The sequence below is a fragment of the Ochotona princeps genome, chromosome Y (assembly GCF_030435755.1).
Source record: "Ochotona princeps isolate mOchPri1 chromosome Y, mOchPri1.hap1, whole genome shotgun sequence".
Classification (NCBI taxonomy): Eukaryota; Metazoa; Chordata; class Mammalia; order Lagomorpha; family Ochotonidae; genus Ochotona; species Ochotona princeps.
In genome coordinates this window covers 7,334,007-7,340,870 of record NC_080866.1, presented here as the reverse complement: position 1 = coordinate 7,340,870, position 6,864 = coordinate 7,334,007, and the positions used below count along the sequence as shown (strand labels likewise).

Below are 6,864 nucleotides of genomic sequence, written 5' to 3'. Positions count from 1 at the left end.
ATCGAAGAAGTCAAGCTCTCACTACACGCAGATGACATGCTTCTCTTCATAGAAGAGCCAAGAGACTCAATACAGAGACTGCTATATCTTATTCGAGAGTTCGGCAGAATGGCAGGATACAAAATTAATGAACAAAAATCAACAGCCATAGTGTATGCAAATAGCCCATAGATGGAAAAAGACCTAACTAGCAATATAGGGTTCCCTCAGATTTTCCCTTGTGCCACGCCACATGTTAGGCACCATTTGCTCTGGTCAACAGAGCCAGTAACGTGGACACAGTCAGGGTCTGGGGATGAGACACCTACAGGAGAACCGTGATGGTGGAAGTCTCTATCCAGCCTCCCTTATATACTCTTTCCCTCAAGCCCTGTAACATAACAATAGGATGCTATTGAGTCCTATTAGACAAGGTGCTTTTAGCCTCTGAAGAGCCTAAATTTAGCTCCAGCAGAAAAAGTGTCAATAGGATGACTGCAGACAGAAGACCTTGTGAGATAACGAGTGGCAGAAGACCTTGCAAGATAGAGAGCCAGGAGCTGTTGGATGCTTTCCAAGAGCTTGGAACAGTAAGTTTCAGTTTCCCAAGTTTCTATTTTACAAAAGAGAGATAAGTTTCCATTTCTCAGACATTGAACCATTCTTAAAGACTGCTTTAAGCAGGGACAGCTCCCGTACCAATCATAGCCTAGTGTAATGCAAATGTGCCAATGGGATCCCTGTAACCATGCATCTGTTTCTGTAACCTCGCTTCCTGCTTCCCATATCCTATAAAAAGACCCAGCTTGTGCAACTTGGGGCGACTCCCTGCTCGAATGGGCGGGAGCGTCCACAGGCCCGTGTGAAATAAACCTTGCCTCATGCGTGATTGCATGTCTTGGTCTCCTGTCTCGTGTCTGCTGGAGGGCTCCATTCGTCCAGGGGCGAGGGGCCCCTGGCCACTGCCCACTCAGGTTTAACATTTGGAGGTCCCACCAAGATTTGGGGACCCTCTGCCGTACCCAAGGTCAGCTGGCCAACAGGAGATAAGGCTGTGACTGCAGTCAATCACTTTCTGTTGTCCCTTATTGTTGTTCCTTATTGTGGTATTGTTAGACTTGGTCTTTGGTGATCTCTTGGTGATATTGAGGGTCTTGGTCTTTGGTCATCTCTTTGTGATATTGAAAGACTTGGGCTTTGGTGTTTTCCTGATGGATCCGTGTGGCCTCCGATGAGGTGTGGGGGGGAGACTTGAGAAGGAGTTGATGAACTCGGACTTCTCTCTCTCCACCCTGGGGGACACCCCATGGGAGTGGAAGCCTTTGGGCTTCGTGTGGAAGCCTACAAGCTTCGTGTGGTGGCCACATCTTTTTTTTTCCTTTTCTTTCTTCCTTGTTGTTGCTGTTTTTGGGTACATTTGTTGTCCAGGAATGGAGTTTGGTTGAACTCCCCGTGTATTCTGTGGAGGCGCTGGTGCTGTGTGAATGAGTAAGCGTGCTGTGTGTGTGTGTGTGAGGAAGGCCTGTGTATGTTGCCTGCAGTGTGTGAAGTTTGATAAATAAGAAGTGTGTATGTGTTAAAATGGGTCAAAAGTTCACAACTCCCCTGAGCCTCTCCCTAGATCACTGGAGTGAGGTCCGTGACCGGAGCCACAGCCTCTCCACGGATGTGAAAAAGAAGAAATGGACGACCCTTTGTGCAGCTGAATGGCCATCATTCGATGTCGGATGGCCATGAGAGGGAATTTTTAATCTATCCATTATTTTACAGGGTAAGGACCGAATCTATGACAAGAGTCCCCGAGGCCATCTGGATCAGATCCCTTATGTAACTGTGTGGGAGAACCTTGCCACTAATCCCCCTTCCTGGGTGTCTCCACTTCTCCCAACAGGACAGGAGAGAGCCAGAGGGCCATTGGGAAATATTTCTTCTTTATACTCCACTGTAGTTAAAGGCTCTGTTAAGGCGGTCCTTCCCCAAGATGACATCTCACTAGCTGATTTGCTGAATGAGGAACCCCCTCCTTACCAGGTCCCTCCTGAACAGCCTGCCGCCCCAAAGGCGGCTCAGCCTCTGCCAAGGGCCGCAGAGCGACCGGAGCCATCGGCACCAGTGGCGGCAAACACTACCACCAAATTGCTGCCCAACTCACCCATGGCAGGCAGGCTGAAAAAGAGGAGGGAAACTGTTCCAGGAAAAGTGTCAGTGACCCTTCCGTTGCGTCAGGTGGGAGGCGCCAAGGGTCCCTGGCAGTATTGGCCTTTTTCTGCGTCTGATGTTTATAATTGGAAACAGAATTACCCTTCTTTTTCCAAGGATCCTTATACACTGACAGGGTTAATTGAATCTATTCTGCTGACCCACCAGCCCACGTGGGAGGATTGCCAGCAGCTTTTACAGATCTTGTTAACCTCTGAAGAGAGACAAAGGTGTTCATGGAAGCCTGGAAAAATGTTCCGGGGGACGATGGCTGGCCCACTCAGCTTCCCAATGAAATTGATGAGGCATTGCCTCTGACGCGTCCAGATTGGGATTTTCACACAGATCAAGGTAGGGGACACCTACGTCTGTATTCGCCGGATTCTCATAGCTGGCCTCGAAAGTGCCGGGTGACGCCTGACCAATTTGGCGCAGGTAAAGCAAGTGATTCAAGGGCCAGAGGAGACCCTGACGGGTTTCTTAGAGAGATTAAAGGAAGCCTATCGCATGTACACACCATTTAATCTTGATAGTTAAGAGCAAGCAGTAAATGTGGCAATGGCCTTCATTTGGCAGTCAGCGCCAGATATTCGGAATAAGTTACAGCGATTAAAAAATTTGCAAGGATACAGCCTGACTGACTTATTAAAGGAAGCTGAGAAGATTTTCAATAAGAGAGAAACGGCTGAAGAAAAGGAAGAGAGGCTTAAGAAGGAGCAGAGTTGCTTGAGGAGAGGTTGCGAAAAGAAGCAGAGAAGAGAGAGAGAGAAAGCGCGATAAGGAATTTAGCCGGCTCTTGGCCACAGTAGTGGAAAATAGGAATTCAAGTGCAGGGAGAACAGACAGGCACCAGGAGATGGGCAGGCCTAGAGACTATCGAAACCAGTGTGCCTATTGCAAGGAGACGGGGCATTGGGCCAGAAATTGCCCCAAAGTGAAAGCAAAGGAACGACGGAAAGAGATGAATCAGTCTTCTCGAGTTTTAGCTTTGGATGAAGACTAGGAAAGTCGGGGCAAGGAGCCTCCCCCTGAGCACAGGGTAACCTTGCAAGTAGGGGGGCAGCCAGTAACCTTCTTAGTAAACACAGGGGCTCAACACTCGGTGCTCAATCAGAAGCGTGGGCCTCTAAGTAACCGAACGCCATGGGTGCAGGGAGCCACTGGGGGAAAGCAATACCGATGGACAACTGAGAAAAAGGTACAATTGGTATCAGGAAGAGTTACTCATTCGTTTTTACATGTACCTGACTGCCCATACCCACTCTTGGGAAGAGACTTATTGGGAAAGTTAAAAGCCCAGATACATTTTGAAAAAGTTGGGGCTACAGTTACTGGTCCAGAGGGAGCCCCCTTGCAGGTCCTAACTCTGAGCTTGGAAGAGGAATATTGATTGCATGATAAACCTGACCACTCAATGACCATGACTATTTACTCACAGAATATGTGGTTGACTAAATATCCATTGGCATTAGCAAAGACTAGGGGAATGGAGATGGCCGTGTACCAACCTCCCCTCATAATAAGTGTTAAGACATCGGCGGTGCCGATTGCAGTGAGACAGTATCCAATGACCCGTGAGGCCCATGAAGAGATACGACCTCACATCCAGAGACTCCTAAATCAGGGGATTCTGACTCCCTGCCATTCCCCTTGGAACAACCCTCTGTTGCCAGTCAAGAAACCTGGTACTAATGATTTTAGGCCTGTGCAAGATCTATGGGAGGTTAATAAGAGGGTCGAAGAGATGCGCCCGACAGTTCCAAATCCTTATAATCTTCTCAGCACCCTGCCGCCTACTCATATTTGGTATACAGTGTTGGATTTGAAAGACTCTTTCTTTTGTTTAAGACTGAGCCCCCAGAGTCAGCCTCTGTTCGGGTTCAAATGGCAGGACCCGGAAATGGGTATTTCAGGACAATTGACTTGGACTCGTTTGCCTCAAGGCTTCAAGAACAGCCCTACTCTGTTCAACGAGGCGCTACATCGAGACCTCGCAGACTATCGGGTAAGAAACCCCCATCTGTTTCTTCTCCAGTATGTTGATGACATACGTTTAGCTGCCTCGTCAGAAAAAAATGCGAGGAGGGCACAGGAACTCTTTTAGAGACATTGGGGCATTTGGGATATCGGGCCTCAGCCAAGAAGGCCCAGATTTGCCAACAGAAAGTGACTTACTTAGGTTACAAGCTAAAAGAAGGAGAACGGTGGCTAACTGAGGCACGGAAAGAAACTATTTGCAACATCCCCGTGCCTCAGAACCGCCAATTGCGAGAATTCATTGGCACCACCGGGTTCTGCCAATTGTGGATCCCAGGGTTCGCTGAACTGGCGGATCCCCTGTACCCACTGCTAAAATCTGAGACTCCCTTTGAATGGACCCCAGAGCAGCAGGGGGAGTTAGGATCAAAAAGGAATTGCTCTCTTCCCCGCCATTAGGACTCCCTGACCTAACCAAGCCCTTCAAACTCTTTCTGAATGAGCGAGAGGGATATGCCAAGGGAGTCCTTACTCAAAGACTTGGACCTTTGAGGAGCCCTGTCACCTAGTTATCCAAGAAACTGGACCCAGTGGCTGCTGAATGGCCCCCGTGCCTCAGGATGGTGGCCTCAGTGGCAGTGCTTGTCAAGGATGCCACCAAACTGACCTTGGGGCAGCCCCTGACTGTGTTGATGCCCCACGCTGTTGAATCCCTCACTCGACAGCCTCCGGAGAGATGAGTATCCAATGCTAGACTGACTCACTACCAGTAGATGCTGTTGGATACTAATAGAATTTGGTTTGGGCCAGTCACTACCCTCAACCCTCCCACCCTATTGCCAACACCCCATGAGGCCACCAGCGATCCTCATGATTGTCAGCAAGTCCTGGCCGAAGTTCATGGCACCCGACCAGACCTGCTGGACCAGCCTCTGTCGGGAGCTGATTTCACCTGGTTCACTGATGGGAGTAGCTTCATCGCCAATGGAGAATGGAGGACCAGAGCAGCGGTGACTACCAATTCTCAGGTAATTTGGGCTGGTGCCCTACCGCAAGGGACGTCAGCCCAACAAGCAGAGCTAATTGCCTTGATGAAAGCCCTCTACTGGCAGAAGGTAAGAGACTCAATGTATACACATACAGTAGATACGCCTTTGCTACCACCCACATTCATGGGTGGAGGAGGAGGAGAGGGCTGTTAACGTCTGAGGAAAGAGCTGTTAAAAATGGACAGGAAATTATTGAACTGTTAAAAGCTTTGTTTCTTCCAAAGGACTTAAGTATCGTACACTGTCCAGGACATCAAAAAGGAGATAGCCTGGTGGTGAAAGGAAACTGTTTAACGGATGCTACGACTCAAGAGGCGACAACGGGGCCTCAGGTCCTAGTCACCAGAGATCCCTGCTCTGAGACTCCAGAGGCCCAACCCAGATGGGAGTATTCAGAGCAAGACCTGGATATAGTCCAAGGACTACAGGCCAGTTACGACCCAGAGAAAGAGGTCTGGGTTCATCAAAACAGACGTGTGATGCCCCTTGTGGTGGCCAAGCAGTTAATTAACCAAATTCACAGACTCACTCATTTAGGCGTCAAAACGATGAAGTCAGTTTTACAACGAGAAGAGGTAGCCATCTACATCCCATGTAAAACGGCACTCTTGCAAAAGACTGTTGATAACTGCAATGCCTGCACCCTTGTCAACCCCAGCTGGGAAAGGCCGGTGTTGGGAGTTAGACTAAGGGGGCGTAGGCCAGGAGAACATTGGGAAATAAACTTCACTGAAATTAGGCCAAGGATGTATGGTTACAAATACCTTCTAGTCTTTGTAGACACCTTCTCAGGATGGACAGAAGCCTTTCTCACCAAGAACGAGACAGCCAATGGGTGGTTAAGAAGCTACCAGAAAACATCTTCCCATGATATGAAATGCCACAGATAACAGAGACGGACAATGGGCCTGCCTTCGTCTCCCTGGTAAGTCAGTCAGTGGCCAAGACACTGGGGATCAATTGGAAACCTCATTGTGCATATCGACCCCAGAGCTCAGGACAGGTAGAAAGAATGAATAGAACAATCAAAGAGGCTCTAACCATATTAACACTTGAAACCAGCATTAAAGACTGGGTACAGTCCCTGCCATTAACACTCTACCGGGCCAGAAACACCCCTGGCCCGCATGGCTTAACCCCATTCGAGATTTTATATGGTGCACCCACTCCCCTTATAAATTTTTGTAATGATTTCATTTCTAACCAGACTCAGGAGACGCCACTCCAGGCACATCTAAGGGCGCTACAGCTGGTGCATCAGGACATCTGGAGGCCCCTAGCTTCTGCCTATCAGGACGCCCAGACATCCCCTACAGTGCCACACCCCTATAAGATTGGTGACACTGTCTGGGTTCGCCGGCACCAGTCCAGGACGCTGGAACCGCGTTGGAAAAGATCCTACACTGTCCTCACTATTCCCACCGCTTTGAAGGTAGACGGAATTGTGTCATGGATCCACGCTTCTCACATCAAGGCAAGCAGACCTGAATCCCCGGATGCCAGCATTCCACCTTGGCAATGAAAAGTCCAGTGCACTCAAAACCCCTTAAAGATAAGACTATCGCGTGCCTAATTTTCTACTTTGCTTTTGTGCGCAGTAGCCCCCACCTGCCGCAATTACAAACTTGGCAGGTGATTTCTGCTACCAGTAAGGTAGCAT

At 49.1% G+C, this 6,864-nt stretch overlaps 1 pseudogene; it reads left to right on the top strand.

Moving 5' to 3' along the window:
* Window positions 1–1,560: 1,560 nt before the first annotated feature.
* LOC131478697 (uncharacterized) lies at window positions 1,561–4,282 on the top strand (annotated as a pseudogene).
* Window positions 4,283–6,864: the final 2,582 nt, after the last annotated feature.